Source organism: Lipotes vexillifer, unplaced genomic scaffold (assembly GCF_000442215.2).
Source record: "Lipotes vexillifer unplaced genomic scaffold, Lipotes_vexillifer_v1.1 scaffold1674, whole genome shotgun sequence".
Lineage (NCBI taxonomy): Eukaryota > Metazoa > Chordata > Mammalia > Artiodactyla > Lipotidae > Lipotes > Lipotes vexillifer.
The window spans coordinates 354,648-370,822 of record NW_006781722.1 but is presented as its reverse complement, the minus strand read 5'-3'; the positions used below and the strand labels follow the sequence as shown (position 1 = coordinate 370,822).

The following is a 16,175-nucleotide window of genomic DNA, read 5'->3' as shown; positions in this document are numbered from 1 at the left end:
AAAAAAAAAAAAAAAAAAAAAAAAAAAAAAAAAAAAAAAAAAAAAAAAAGCCCATCCCGTCCTGCCAGAGGAATGTTCATTATTGTCTCCCGACGGAAAACTTTACACCACACCAGAATGCAGCCATGTCTCCTGAAACTGCCTCCCTCGAAACAGAAAGAAAAAGAGAATCAGAAAGAAAAGGAGAACAAAAAAAGATTTTTTTTCATTTCCTTGAATTCTGTTGGGAAGTTCATGTCAGTTCCCAGGAGACAAACTAAGCAGTTTCCAACAGTGTCACTGTTCTAGGATTTCTTGTGGAGGCTGCTTATTAGCAAAATTTCATTTCTGCCCAGATCATTGCTGTGCCATCCAGACATTTCCAGAAGGGAAGTTCAGGGAAGGGGTGGGGGGAGGGTGCGATTGTGGAGGAGAGGAAGGACAGGACAAAGGAACATTCCTGATGAACCGGAATGCCCTAGACGCGGCCATGAAAAAGCCAGCTCCACCCGCCACCCCACTGCTGCTTGTTGAGGACTTGGTGATGCAGTGTGTTTAATCTACTTACTCTTTCTGCTCGGGAGGCTGAGGTTCCTACATTTCCAGCTCATGCTGGACTGTACCGTAAGCAACAAGTGAAATGAGTTCAGTGATCTCATTCTAGTCCTTCGACTCCTGTCCACATCGCTAAGCGACTGCACAGCTTGGCACAGGCCAGGATGAGTCAGCAGTCTCTGGTCATGAGAGGCCAGGCCTGGAATAGCAGGGGGGGTTTAGGTCAGAAGCAAAACCAAGCAGAAAGGCAGTCTAGATGGCAGGGCTCAGCTCCGCAATTCACGGAGATAGTGCAGGTCAAAATGAAAGAGCCTCATCAGCTCTGGGGTGAAGATTGTAGGAGGGTACAAAAAGGAGCAGCAAGGGAAAAACTCAGAACAGCTGCCTACCAAACACAGCAAGAACAAATTAGAGTACCACAGACAGAAAAAGAGGGCACGGGTAGAGGCCTGGAGGAGAAAAGATGCTCATTAAGATCTCTGGAATACCTTTTTTTCCATGTGCTCCTGAACTTGATTTAAGAAACAGTGGTTACCTATACACTATCCTGGTATTTAGGTACTGCTTTCCCAGTTTGGTAAGTAGCAAAACAAACAAAAGAAAAGCACTGCAGTAAAATAACAAGAGGAAGCCCATGTTCCATAAAATAATGTAATTATAAGTAAAAGCCTAATATCTCAAAGATGTGCATTTGGGTCAATAGTGTCCTTGTATAGCCTGTAAAATCTGGTCATAAAATGGTTAAAGAGAAGCACTCCTTAAATTAAGCTTGGATGGCAGTAGAGAAGAACTAAGAGAAAAGAAAGACATAAGTTCAATGATGGAACACAAGGGAAATATGAAATTGTGTCTATATTTCTACCCAGTGGGGTCAGCATAGACCTCCAACAGCAAGTGACACTTCTAGTCAACAGGACTTTCAAACACCTCTTCCTGTGCAGTAGTACTGTCATAAGCAAGAGGAGAGGGAAAAGAAAAACAGCCAGAGGAAAAAAATCAGGTTCAACCTGAAAAATAAATCAGTAATAAACATTTTGTTTTGGAGGAGGCAAATCACCTGAATGAGCCAATGGATAAAGAAAAGACTTTAGCGTATGAAGCAAACTTAGAGGAACCATTTCTAGATAAGGAAACTGAGGTGGGGACAGAATTATGAGCAAATAGTGGTGATGGCCCCAAAATAAGGAAGAAAGCAACTTCAAAAGTCAGATGGGATGCAGCAAGAATGGCAGGGAAAAGAGAATACCATCAACAGAGCTGGGAAATGCTAGTAAAATATTTCTTTACAGTGCTTTGAACAGGACTAATAAGGACCCACCATATATTTCTAATTGTTATCCCTTAAGGACATACAGATGTGTAAGATGTGTAAAAAATGTAAATTTTATTTAGTTTTCATTCTAGAGGTCATTAAATCATCTCAACATGTCTTTGATAAACGCTTAACCTTGAGCAAATGAACTTTCTAGCCTCAGTTTTCTTTTCTTTGAAATGGAATATTATTACCTTGAATTATTGTAAAGACAGAATCAGTGTTTGTCAGTCCTTATCACAGTAGTATCTATCACAGGTTGAACACTCAGTAAAGTGTTATTGTTTATATTTGATTATCATATCATCATCATAAGTGCCAGTGAAAGAATCATTCCCAGTGTCGTTGCACTGTATTGAGTGGAACCAATACGAAGACTCTAGTAAAATCAGTTGAGCAACATTCCTCAGAGGATGTTGCCTTAAAAAGCTTGTTTCTATCTGGATACGTTAAACATTGTGCTTGAACACAGAGGATGTTAAAAATCTATTATGTTAAAATCTTGATTTGGGGTATCTATGTTGTCAAAGCAGCTTGGAGCTTAATAGCATTCAGTAACTAGAGACCTAAAAAAGAAAAGAGGGATTTTTAGAAGCTTCTCCAAAAGCAACAGGATAAAAGTGCTATCGGCCTTGACCGCATGATGAGGGTTTTTTACCAAAGGGAAAACTTAGTCCAGTTGATCATCCCAGTCTAATTGATTAATTGTGGGTCTGACCATCTGGCTGATGAATGCTGACACCCAGCAGTGATTACTGTGAAACACAAATCCGGATGTGCTCTCCCTGATGCCTCCCACAATAATGGCAACGCTGAACTTAAGGTTAGTTTTTTCAGGCCTCTTGGCTCAGTCTCTTCATGGAACAGCAGTTGTGGCAGGGAATATTTTACTAGACCTGGTCAAGCATTATCTTCTCTTATTTCAGTTACCCACTCCTTTCCAACTCCACGCCTACCTGCTCCTGAGCCCTCTGTTGTATATAATCACTTTTCATGCAAAGCATTCCATCTGTAGTTTTCATCATACTGTCTGATTCTCTCATTTCCGGTTGCTCTATTCTGAAAAATATTCGATTGGTCTAAAAGACCTGTACTGCTATATCACAGGGAATCCTACTGAAACATTTTTATTGTATCTTCTTTGCTACTGGTTTACTTCAAATTATCCTGTGCTTCCAAATAAAGAAAATTATTTCACCAAACTCATGAATCTGATTATAAGGCCCACATATGGCTCAAGTTCTTCATGAGATTAATAGAATACAAGGGTTAACAGAAGATAATTTTTGCATCTTAAACCTACATCTGATCCTTAGTTAGGGTGTCCGTTGGAGAAGATTCTCCCCACAAGGACTCTGGAGCACATTTCAGTGCTAGAGGAAAAATTCAGGCTCACATAAATAAGAGGAATCAATAGCAATGCCACCCACAAACCAATCAAGATAACCTGTACATGGGAGAATTCTCTAACCAAATCCAATTTGAATGAATAAATATAAACCCTGGAGAATTGCAACCAAATTATTTTATCATTGTGGGAAGGCACAGGGGAGTAAACTGACATAAAATGTCTTGCAGAAAGTTGGCCAAAGAGTCACAATGAAGGAGAATCATCCATTTCCCCTCACCTTTTCCCAGACTGACTTCCATCTCAGAATTCATCATTTTTCTTGCTCCCCACAGATGCTGAATTCTTCTATGTTCCAGGCTGGGTTAGTGTTAATTTTCGGTAGAGAATGGCAGTAGCATGCTGAACTACAGAGTTCCAGACTGGGAGTTGGGAAATGTATTTGGCCTGACTGTCAGTAAACAACTATGTGTCTAGGGCAAGTCAAGTCCCTTAACTCCCCATGTCTCAGTGTCTTCATTGAAAAATGATAGGGTTGGACTGCCTGAACTCCATAGTCTCTGCCAACACTAAGATTCTATGGTTCTATAGCTCATTTCCTTTTTCTCTCTGGCACCAACTGCTCAACAACTCTGCTTATAGTCATTTCTCTGCTCTCAGTTACTGATGGAAAAATATCGCCTTCATTTACTACCCGGTATTTGTAACCTTTCTCTCTTTTTTTGATGCTAGATATTTTGAGTCGTAAACATGAACATATCCAGATAGATGCTTTAAATTTGAAAGCATTTAAGGAGAATAGCTTTCCCATGTAGAAACATTTAGTGCAGCTCGGCATGGAGGAAGCCAGGCATCCAAAAGTGGAGCAAAGGGGCCAATTCACAAATGAGAGGAAGCCTTTCATAATAAGAGTCTCCAGACTCTTCAATTTAGATAAAGCTACCAAATTCCAACTACTTTTCCAATCAATCCCAGACACCCTCACAGACACTTAGGACTATAAATTTGAGGACCAGCACTGGCAGTGATGCAGTTCTTATTTCACCTCCACCATGTATTGCCAAGTAGGATTTAGGATGGCATAGTAATAAGAGCCAAGAGGACAATCTGTCATTTATTTTCCTCCAAACTTTTCAAAATTTCCCATTTGGGCTCTGTTTCCCAGTTTTAATTTGGTAACTGCCATTTTTCAGCATTTCTTTTAACAGGTTACTAATAATTTCTGATACAGGATCTCATATTTCATTTTGTGCTGCTAGAACTGCTGTTAATATTTCATCTGCCTTCAATTCAGCTCTGAATAAAGGCTGCTGGGTTTTTAATACACGGTTAACACTTTGGTTCTGGGGATTTGATCACCAGTGTTCACCCAGTTTGTCCATATCTTGTTAGGTAAGAGTAGTAGATTATCTCAGAAATATCTCAGGGTGTGTGCTTAAACATTCTAGGGTTACATTACAGTTTCTTTTTCTGGATATTTGATGAAAACAACACAAACAAGTGTTCTGTGTTTGTTCTCCCAGGTAGCTTGCTATTTACTTCAGTATGAGTGTTCTGGAAGCAGAGAGCAATGGTTTAGAGCCAGGGCTCACAGGCAGATCTAAGTTCAAATTCTGGCTCTGAAATGTTACTACACATACCATGTTAGGCCAGTTCTTTAACCTTCCTGAACCTCTATTTTTCTATTTGTAAATAGGGATAATAATGGTATCTACCTCTATTGCTATGAGTTCTCAAAAAATGATGGGTATCATTATTTCCCTAGCATTAATAATCTACATATTCACATTATAGTGTTATTATTTTGCAACATCTTTTCAAGGCTAACAAATTATTTTTGAGTCCAGCCTTTTGTTGTTTGCCTTATTATAGTTTACATTAAAAAAAAAAAAACTCTCAGTGAAATCAAGTAAAATATTTTAAAATTGGGTCCTTAAAACCATATGTACAGTTAAAAATAGTATATAGCATCATATTCTTATGTCACTTTTCAATCTAGCATCAAATTCTCAAAACTCTTTGTTCATCTAATAGCCAGGCCTGGATAAGGCACATCATACCAATGCTAAATCATTCCATAAAGAGATGACTGACTTCCCCCTACTCCCAAACAATACAGATTATTTCAATATTCTTTGGTCATGTATCAGTCAGGGTCCATCAGGAGAGAGAAACCACACAGCAATTTGAATAGGAAAAATTTAATATAAAGAATTATTAACTATAACGGGGGATTGGAGTAATGAGGAAGTAACTAATAAGAAGAGGACTGTGAATTATATAAGAATAAGCAAATATAAGGAGCAACCACAACTTCTAGGGCTGATAGAGAGTGCCCAAGGAAGAGTCCCTTACACCTCTAGACTGGGATCTAGTCCTTGTTGGACAAGGCATAGCCAGTGAATGAATGAATGGCAAAGAAGTTGCTGGAGAGCTGTCAGTAAAACTTGCTGGAAGTCTATACTCTAGGGTGCCAGGGAAGCTGTTCACACGGAGGCTGTCTCATTTGAGGCACACTACTACATAAACCACCTGATGTGTGTATGTGTGCACGTGTGTGCATGCATGTGTGTTGGGTGCTAGACGTAGCCACTGGCTGCTGGGCACTGGAGAAGCTACCTGTGCTTCAGCTGCTGGGCACCGGGGCAGCTGTGTGTGCTGCAGGAGCCAGGCCTTAGAGAACCATGCGCACGGCAGGAGCCTGCCAAAAAATACACGGGGGCCAGGAAGGAGAACCTCTATCTCCTATAATGTCTGTCTGATTCCTCACTGACAAAGCACACTCACACAGTTAGGAAAGGAAAAATATTTAAAGGACCCAGATACATTTTTGTAGAGCAGGCAAGGAAGGGTAAATTTGGATCTGAGAGGCAGTATATTGATAACTGGTAGAGTTATTTGCTTACACACTTTATGAAATAACTCACCTTGGAGATTACAATCCAGTGTTCTCTTACTTACTATACTACTTACTAGGCCTGCTGTTTACCTTTAGTAATATACTGACTCTCTGCATAATGAAATAAATGTTGTCAGAATTAAGGAAAATAATATTCTATTAAATAAAAGTGGCAATACTTGTATTTGTATAATGACCTTTTTTCCCCCACAAATGCTGCCCACATATGTTTTAATTGTTTATAATTAACAGATTAGGAAAAATGTAAAGAAATACTAAACTATTGACCTAAATTTATGCATTAGTGATCCCAGTCCAGCATTTCAACTAAGTGGGTAATCAGGAGAGTCATTGAAAACAACCCACAGCTTCAAGAGTGGTAAAGATGACCTCAACTATTATTTTTCCTTCATCTCTCCTTTTCTTTTTGTTGACTCTAGAACCCATATTTGCTGTTCCATGACTCATTTTGGGGGAGGCTGTTAACTATAAGTTGCTATTTTTCAGAAAAATGTCACATATTTAGCAGGAAATTTTTCCTATGATTCTTGTCCTATATTCTTCTACCTTCAATATCAAATAGAAAAGCATAAGTAAATGACCAGTTTAATGCATTCCTCAAGGTATACAGTGATCATTGTCGGAAATAACTTTACATACAGATGGGGAGGTATACTCAAATACCTCCACTGTTTTCACCTAATTCCTTAATAAGGGGACAGAACCTTTTATTCTATAACTAGAGGTAGGGTTTAAAAACACAAACACTTGACAGTAGAAAGGGTTGTAGTGGTGAGAGGCTGAGAGCACAGAAAGCAACTGGGTGAGAAGAGGGTCCTGTGGAGAGAAGACTGTCTCAAGACTAAGGCCACAAAACACCCATCTCACCCATTTACCTGTTTTTACTGATGCCTGGCTATAGCAATACTATCTGTTCCCACTATTATGGGAAGGATCTACTTGTTTCCTTCAGCTGGGCTTTCTGAAAGCCAGTGGTATTATCAAGCAAAACAAGCCCTGTTGGGCTGTCTCACCATCATACTGTAGGCAGTGCTGGCAGCTGCAGGTGGTTGTCTTTAGGATTTTCTTTTGTTTGTGTTGTGTGTGAAGACTGAGGATAAACCTAATGACACTGCATACATTGGATCCCCACCTCCCCAGCAAACACATATGCACACCTCTCCCCTGCAATTCCTGAGTCCAAAAGTAGATGATGACAAAGAAGAATTGTAAGTCCATGTGAATCAGGCAGGCAAGTCCATTTTATTTGAGTTTACCCTTCTGTTCAGCTGGCTCTTCTGCTCTGACCCACTATACTTACCCTGTCGGCTGCTCTTACTAGCAACATGCCTTTTTAATCAGCCTTCCTGGGGTCTGCATTTGATTACAGCATTTGTGTTCTATTTTGATTCTTTTGTACTATGCCCTGTGGTGTTAGCTTGAAAGGTGTTATTTATAAAATGAAACTCTATTGTATTGCCACTTGGATTCAAAGAGTACATATAATATTAATGCAGAATGTATTTAATACCTTGAATCTATTAAATCAATTTCTTCATGAGAACACAGAATGGGAGGGAGGCAAGTGGGTTGGTAACCCAGGTAATAAGACTTCAGAATCACCTGCACTTTCCTTCACAAGCATTCATGAAAGCTGGCATGAGAATCTATCTCTTAACGTCAGGGTTTCCAGAAGGAAGAGACTACCTTTCCTCAGCCAGATCAGTGCAGTGTGCACCTGTTTAAACATTCAATCATGAAAACCAAACATTTTCCTAGGCCTCAGATGCAAATTTTTGACTAAGGAAACCATGAGACGAAACATGGATATGACTTTTTTACTACCTAGGAAGATTTAGGTAAAGAAGGAAACCTAATCACCTGTTTCCAAGGAGCTGCTTGCAGGATTTGTAAAAAGAAGTAGATTCATTATGTTCCTAACTCCCCTCAAAAGAAGGCTAGGAAAATTCTAGTGATGCTAAGAACTGAGGCAGAGTTTCCAGGGTGGCATGTTCAGAATGATGTTCTCGCCTAGCCAAAGCACAGGTTTCTTTATGGCTGCTGGGCCTATAGTCAAATGTTTATGGATCAGATTGACGAAGGAGTCCCCAAATTTTCTTCACTTCTAATTTTAGTGCAAACTGAAGACTGGAACATTATATCACTATATCACAACTTGCTTGTCACATCTGTTGCTGTACACATTCCATTCTTCCACTATAGCCCTTTTTTTTCCTGGTGATACATCTGAAATCATCAATGGCTGCTCTTCAGATAAAGAATAAGGAAGGATCAGGTGTGGAAGATAGTTTAGCAATCAGGCTCTGCTGAACTTGCTAAAAGAAACTGTAATTCACAGGGGAAGCTGGCTATGCAGTCCTGGAGTGAGGGTTCCTAGAATTTCACCTGTTCTCACTCACTTGCTCATTGTATAACTCCAGGAAATTTAGGGTCCAGTTTTCTAATCACTAAAATTTGCATAACTATATTTACACCTTTCTATTTGCAATGGACTTCTTTAGGGATGAATGAGATAATGGTCTGGAATGCTCTAAATTCTCTGCAATGAAGGTGGGATACAACTGCACAATATTATTAAAATGATAGTTCAGATCCCGTTTTTTTTTGTTTCTCCAAATCCAGATACGAAAAACTAACAAATGAATGAATTTCCTCCCCTTTGGGAATGAATCATATGCCCTCATTCATAAATGACATCCCGAACATGAGGAGCTAGGATGTGTTGGGAAATATACATCTCAATCTTGAATGCATCCAGTTGTAAACTCCTTGCATGAAAAAATCACATTATTTATCTCTGTATCCATCTAGGTCCTACCATACTGATTTGCATCATGCAAGTATTTCATTAATATTTGTTGAATTGTACTGAAAAATGAGATCATACAATTCCAGAGCTGAAAGTTGCTGGAGATCATATGAGTCCAGTTACCTCATTTTGCAGATGAGAAAACTGATGCCCAGATAAATTAAGTGACTTATCCAAGTGCAATGTTAATAATATTACAGGTCTTCAGAAGAGTTAAAGATCTGTCACTGGAAATATATAACTCAATCAATTAAAACAAAATGAATGTTCTTTTGTCAAAATAAAAAGTACTCTTCAGCTCAAATAATCTGAAGTATTCTAATCTAACCAAGAAGACTGAAGCCTAAAGCAATAAGTAAACTTCACTAAATGGCTATAGACCATACGTGTGCTAGAAATGCCATTACTAAGGTTATACATTTTAATACCATGCCTATCCCCCACTCCATTGGTATATTTTTCAGGTAAAGTTAAGGTCATGAAAACAAAAAGGAATTGCAAATCCTTAAAATTACGTAGGATTCATGGAGGTACAATTCAAAAATGAAATTACTTTCATTTATTATTTCAGTTTACTATTTAGCCATATTGTAGATGGTAAACCAAATTTAAATTCCAGGGTTCGGGAAACAAAATAGGACAAGACACTTTATCCTTTGTTAAATAGAAAGTGATCAGGACAATGAGAAAGATAATTTCCCTTCAGTGGAAGTTACTCATGTGGTATTTGCAGAACCAAGTTTGTTTGACTCTTGGCCTGAGTTGTCTGGTTAAATCAGTACCATGACAATAAAAGCCAGTCAAACTATCCTTCTGACCAACTTGATTTTTTTTGAACAGTATTAAATTTCTTTTTCTTTACTTAAATCAATCACGATATTTAAATTCTTGATTAGAATGCAAACAATTTGTAGTCAGGTATTTTAATGATCTCCTAAAAACTGCAGCAGATTGACTGGCATAGAACAGGAACTGAATAAAAGTAAAATGTCAGTTACTGTAGAGTAGGAATCTAGGAATCTCCAGAGAACTACTTCTCATTTTTCCAAAGCTCCTTTCACAGTGGAAATCCCTGAAGGTCACAGAGAACAGAACTCGGAGAAAAGGGGGACAAGTGACAGCAACATACTCTAGGCTTCCAATAGTTGGAGGGCCTGTTGGAGACTATCATTTGTATATTACCAAAACTTTACTCCAGAAACATAATCAGATTTTCACAGATCAAGTTCAAATTATTAACTTGATACTTCAGCCTCCACTTCTTGCTCCACCTTGCTTAGGCATCCCAGGTTCCAGTACTACCCAACAAGTATTCCAGAGTGTAGCCAGACTATATTAGTGTTTCCCTTTATCTTGGTATTGCCAAGTGAGTCCTAAATTTTAAATTTTGTATTCTATTATCTCCATGATTTATTAAATCATGTCTGGACTTCTGGGTTAGAATATTATATATTCATTTACTATGATTCAATAAGCATCTACTATGTGTGAGACACTAGGAATATAAATAGGAATAAGCCTTACTTCCTGCCTTCAAAGAATTGAGGAATTCACAATGCAGTGTCTACTTCCCATACATAGCATATATGTTCCTGATTTTAAGCTTTTGTTCTTCCCTTAGCTGGCGTGTCCTATTGTCATTCTTTTATCAGTCTGATTCCTTTAGTTATCTCATAGTCCAGCTTGTGTTCTATCACAGCCGTAAATCATTTTCCAGTTTTTGTAGTCCACATTAATTTTCTTTCTTTCTTTTTTTATTTTTGACCAGTACAGCTGGAATAGACACTATTGCCTACTCAATATCTATTCCCCTATTTCTTCCTACCTACAGACTCCTATTTTGTTCAGAGTGGCAATGTGCTTAGTCCTGAACGATGAGTTATAATATTTCTAAGCCAATTATGACAAATCTGTTCCCTGATTTCTTTGCCTCCCTAGCAACCAAGGGTGGCCTTGGGACCCAGTCCTAGTCAATAAGATCTATGTGGCAATCTGCTTGAGAAGCTGGTTTCTCAGAAAGCTTTTTCTTTTCTGATAGAGGTAAAAAGTGATCCTTCTGCTTCCCTCTTCTTCCTTTGAATATGGACATTATACTTCCAGCTGCAGCAACTATTTTGTGAACATAAGGCAACAAGCACACAGAAAAAAGCAAAGATAAACCCAGAGATGTTGGCCCTGAGTTTATCACACACCAGCAGCTCTCTAGCTCTGGACTTGTTACGTTAGAAGCACAAACCCCTATTTGTTTAAGCCACTGAAGTCAGAATTTCTGCTACTGAACGCATTTCTAACCAAGAAATAATTTTCATAAGTTGAGTTATCCAAACTGTTCTTCCTAACTAGATGGTAGACACCGGTCACATTCTTGGTATTTAATAAATATTCATTTGCCTCATATCTTGATTATATATACTAGACGTTCAATAAATGTAATGAAATGCTCACTCTGAAAACAAGGGGGAAATTTCTGTTAAGAAAAGGATTAAACCAGGTCAAAACAGAAAAATTTGAGTATAAAATGAGAAGTTTTATGACAAGAATTTGTTACAACCTAGTTCAGTTATTAATACAATAAAAACAAAGGTAAAATTTTCTAAAATTAGTAGAAGTATATTTTAAGTAAGAAATAAGACATTAGACTAAGCCCCAAAGGCATGGATGTTTTAAAGAAGAGATGATATAAATAAGATTTCTATTAAACATAAAGAAAACAATGCAATGCAGTTCTGGCTCTGTTAAAGCTAAGTGAGGAGACTACACGCGTTAAATATCACTAACGACAAGACATTTTCTCTACCCCTCAGGTAGCACAGCTGTGACTCACCCAAATGCTCCACACTCCTTAGCATGCTAATTAGCTTCCAAAACCTTTCACCTGACGTTTGAACCCACGAGTAAGGAAACTATTACAGTATAGCATTTGCTTTTGGAGAAAAGGCTACATAAGTTAGGACAGAAGCTATTTTCAAGTCTGCCAAATATTACAAATAATGGGGAACTGTTGAAGAGAGAAATAAGTAGCTTTGGGTCGTTTTAGGTTAGTGACCTTAAATTTAAGGTATGATTTAATCAGAAGCCAGAGTAATCACAGCAGGAGGTGGGGAAAAAGACTCAGAGCTGCCTGGATTTGGGGAGGACTTTGGTGGCAGCTTTCAGCTTGAGCTAAAGCTGCAGGATTCTGTCAGAGGCTCCACAAACACAGGGCTGCATTATGTAATGCATCTTGTATTCCTTTGTGAACTATTCCCCAACTAAGTTTCATTGGTTTCCCCTCTCTAGACATTTTACCACTTCCAGGCTGCAACCTGTCCAGAAGGGAAACTTTCTACCTCAAATAAAAGTTTAAGTTGCAAGAAAACTGACATTTTTCCAGGAACTAAATCAAATTACTTTGAACTTTATACAGACTAGGAAAATACTTCTTAAGCTAGGTGGACCAAAGTAATCTCATTTGAAGAATTTCCAGATAATTCAGCAATAGTTTGAAATAGTTATCAAACTTTCTCTCGAGCTGTCATTTTCTAGTTGTGTTATTCTATGTTAAGTGTACCACTCTCAGAGGGTCACCGTTCAATATATCACTTTATAGGCAAAACTGGAAGACAGCATGTTGCATGGATAGTACTTAGCAATACATTCTCATAAATAGTATCTTTTTTTTTCAAAACAAAATTTATTTTTTTGCCTGTCATGAGGATATTCTAAGGTTAAACAGTCCTACATTATCAAATTTAGTTTTGGTATATAAAAATCTATCTTTTAGCAGTTTAATTATTTTTATCAATTACTAACAATATTACATAATATTAATTTTGATCAGCTGTAAAAATAATTTAACTGTTGGACAGATTTTTCCCTCTTAACATTTCAAATGTTGGTTTAACGCCTGTCAATTAGACCAGTATGAAAGTGACTAAGGTTTACTGGGGAATGCTGCACAGAACATGTCTGTTTGAGTTTCTGGGTGGTACACAGTCAAAGTTTAGATGGGAACCCCCAACAACCAAGTGGTATAAAAAAACGTGGAATTTGAATCTCAGCAGGTGGCACTCTTCCTTCTGACTTGGTCTTAAATGGATGCCCCCAGACTGTCATCTCTTGGGCAGAGCATGAGACTGAAGCATTCAATCGTGCTTATAGTGCTTAAGAACCAACTTCATGGGAATTGGGAATCGGGGAAAGTTACAGGTCAGGTATATGAATTTTGATTCTGCTGGCCTTTTTTCATTCAAAATGCATCACTCTTAAACCCAGAATTACATCCTATAAGTTGAATAGTCATATTTCCCTATTTACTCAGGATAGTTTCAGTTCCAACTGTTCAGGCACAATTATTAAGAGTGGTCACTTTCACTCTGAAAATTGCCCTAGTTTGGATGATAAATTATGGGGTTACCCTACATATAAGCTTTAAAAAAGTTATTTATAACACCATTTACAGTGATAATCATTCTCTTTAGGGCAAGTTAAAATAGTCACTATTGGTCAACTTCTGTAAAGAGAAAGAGATAAACTAAAACTTTATTACTTTAATCCCAATGCTTCAACTGGAGAGATCTTGCCATATAAAAGTTTATTTTAAGATAAGAATAATTTTGGAAAATCATATTTCTATGAATTATTTAGGTTTTCTAATCTTAGATAGTACTGGGGGTTTTTTTTTAGCCCTATTTCATACAAGAAGGTATATCTGCCCCTAAATTTTGTTGTAACGAAACAAACACAGTTTATGAAGTAAAATTCTTAAACTCTTGGATCTGAATCCTAATTCAACTGTTTGCTCAGTTGGCAAATTCAAATAATCTCTGTGAACATCATTATTATTAACCCCTTCTAAACTACCTTTAAGGACATTTTAAAAACCAGAAGTGAAAGAGCTATATAGTCTGTAAAAAACTGACATGATTTCAAAATAGTTATTATTATTCGTTTTTATAATAAAGACGGCTTTTGGATGGACTGCAGAAAAACTGCAGTAACTAAGACTGAGCACACATATGGGAACAGGGGTCTTTCTCTAGAATCTCCTTCTTTTACAACTTCATCACATTTCTGGGTGACACCTGTGCATGGACATTGGTGGCCCACAAAGGTCTAAGGGGGAAAGACTATGGACCTTGCGCACAGAGGCCTGAAAATGAAAGGCTGAATTTTCAAGTACACAATTGTGGTCAAAGGTTTTGTTGGTGGTTTCATGAGTTTCTGATATAGATAATCTTTCCTCAAGGGGAAAAGGAAAGGGAGACTTGGGAGCAAGAGGAGCTGGAGTAGAAGGGCTAGTTTGTGGAACAGAACAATTTTCTCTTTGCTCATCACATTTTAAAAAGAGATTCCTTGATCCCTACTGATATACTCCTCTTTCTTCTTCTTGATGATTCTCCTCTTTCCTCTCTGAAATTCTAAATTCTTTGGCCCAGAAAAAAGTCTAGGTGTTCAGAGTTAATTCTCTTAGTGTGACATCAAAATTACATGGTAAATGTTTTTCATCTATATGAATGTAATCAAATAATTTTATTTTTTAAAAGGCCTCTGATCTTTTCCCCCAATTTTTAAAGAGACATTTCTTTCTTTTAGTAATTATAGGAAAGTTCTTATAAATTGCCCTTCATTTAAATAATTCAACAGGTAAATACACTAAATGGAGAGTTAATCCTTTAATGTGTGGCATTTTTGTCTGTTTACATTGACTACTGTGAGATTTAGGGCTCTAGTACCTAATGTGAGGCCCAAGACCTTCAGGTTTGTACAAAGTTTTATCAAGCAATTCTCTAATAATTCTGTTTTAAATATGTACTATTTGCAAAAGTGACTGGTGGATAAAAGAGGAGTGAATGGTGAGAGCCTGCAGAGGGGAGAGGAATGCCAACGAGACTGTACTTGTGTACCCATGGGCTGAGAAAGAGCACTGGAAATCTCCCCATCCCTTAGAGAGAAAAATCTCTCACACATTCCACCTATTACAAGTTCATTTGTGTTTAACAAGCCCCTGTTTTAAAATGCAAATCTACCTTGTGAACCTGTAAACCTCATTCACACCTTACTGTTAATTACTTTTATATTCTAGAATCTGATCAACACTTAACTGATATTGGCAGTCTAAGAATGAACAAATAGCTCAGGGTATAAAAAAGGGAAATATGGGTGGAGTGGGGCTGGAGGTGGTAGGGTAAAGATTCCATTTGTGGGCAATAGAGCATACTGATATTTTGCAGTTTTGTCCAGTAGCTCGGAATGCCACAAAATGAGAACTTTTCTTGATTGCCAATGCCTGGCTGAGATCAGAACAGACCTGGAAGCCTGAAAATTTCAGGTTTCAAATATTTAGCCATAGCAAGTTAATTGAGTTTACTCTTTCCTGGAAACCTTTCTAGCTAAGTCTCACTATCTCCCCAAGTTGGCAACTCTGGACACTAAGACTCATGGTTCAGCCTCCCAGGTTTGAAGCTCAACTGATAAATGAATTCCAAAAAAAATAAATAAATAAGTGAATGCGGCCCAGTTGTTTTTCATTGTCTCACTACTCATTCACATTTTTGGAGACTATGGTATGTAATCCTAGAACATACTGTAAGCAGTTTCAGAAGAATATAAGATGACATATTATTTCTATATCTGTTTTCGTAAGTGCCATTCAATCTAATATCAAAAGGTTGCAAAATCTGAATTAGACTTCAGTTGACTTAAACTGCAAGTCTTGGTTAGGCAGGAATTCAGGGAAAAATATTTTATGACCCCCTTATAACATTATTAATCACCTCTACTTTTATATGAAAAATAAATATGCTAAAATCTTCATTGTTAAGAAAAGGGGTCATCTTTCCCACCAAAATGGCTAATTTTAGATTTTATGTGGTTTGATACATTTGTAAACTATTACATGAAAACATATGGTCGGAACATGCTTATTCCTTCATGAGTATTCTTTTGAGGATGCAAAATATTCCTTAGTTGTTCCATGTGCTATTTTGTTGTGCTGATGATTTCTTGTTCTAAATTTTTTTTTTTTTTCTTTTTCCAGCGTTAATGAAACGAATTCTAATAAGGAAAAAAAGAAGCTCTCTGGGCCTCCCTGGTGGCGCAGTGGTTGAGAGTCCGTCTGCCGATGCAGGCGACACGGGTTTATGCCCCGGTCCGGGAACATCCCACATGCCGTGGAGCGGCTGGGCCCGTGAGTCATGGCCTCTGGGCCTGCGCGTCCGGAGCCTGTGCTCCGCAACGGGAGAGGCCACAACAGTGAGAGGCCCGCGTATCG

At 37.9% G+C, this 16,175-nt stretch overlaps 1 protein-coding gene across 2 annotated transcripts in view; it reads right to left on the bottom strand.

The window, feature by feature from the left end:
- ZBTB20 (zinc finger and BTB domain containing 20) overlaps nt 1-16,175 on the bottom strand; it is a 467,807-nt gene that overhangs the window by 291,244 nt on the left and 160,388 nt on the right. Inside the window, exon 1 of one of the 2 annotated variants that reach the window (XM_007454827.1) lies at nt 548-616. The exons of the other annotated variant lie outside the window; for it this stretch is intronic. The gene's annotated coding sequence lies outside the window, so the exon portion shown is untranslated. Of the gene's footprint in view, nt 1-547; nt 617-16,175 lie in introns of those variants that run through there. 2 annotated transcript variants of the gene reach the window in all.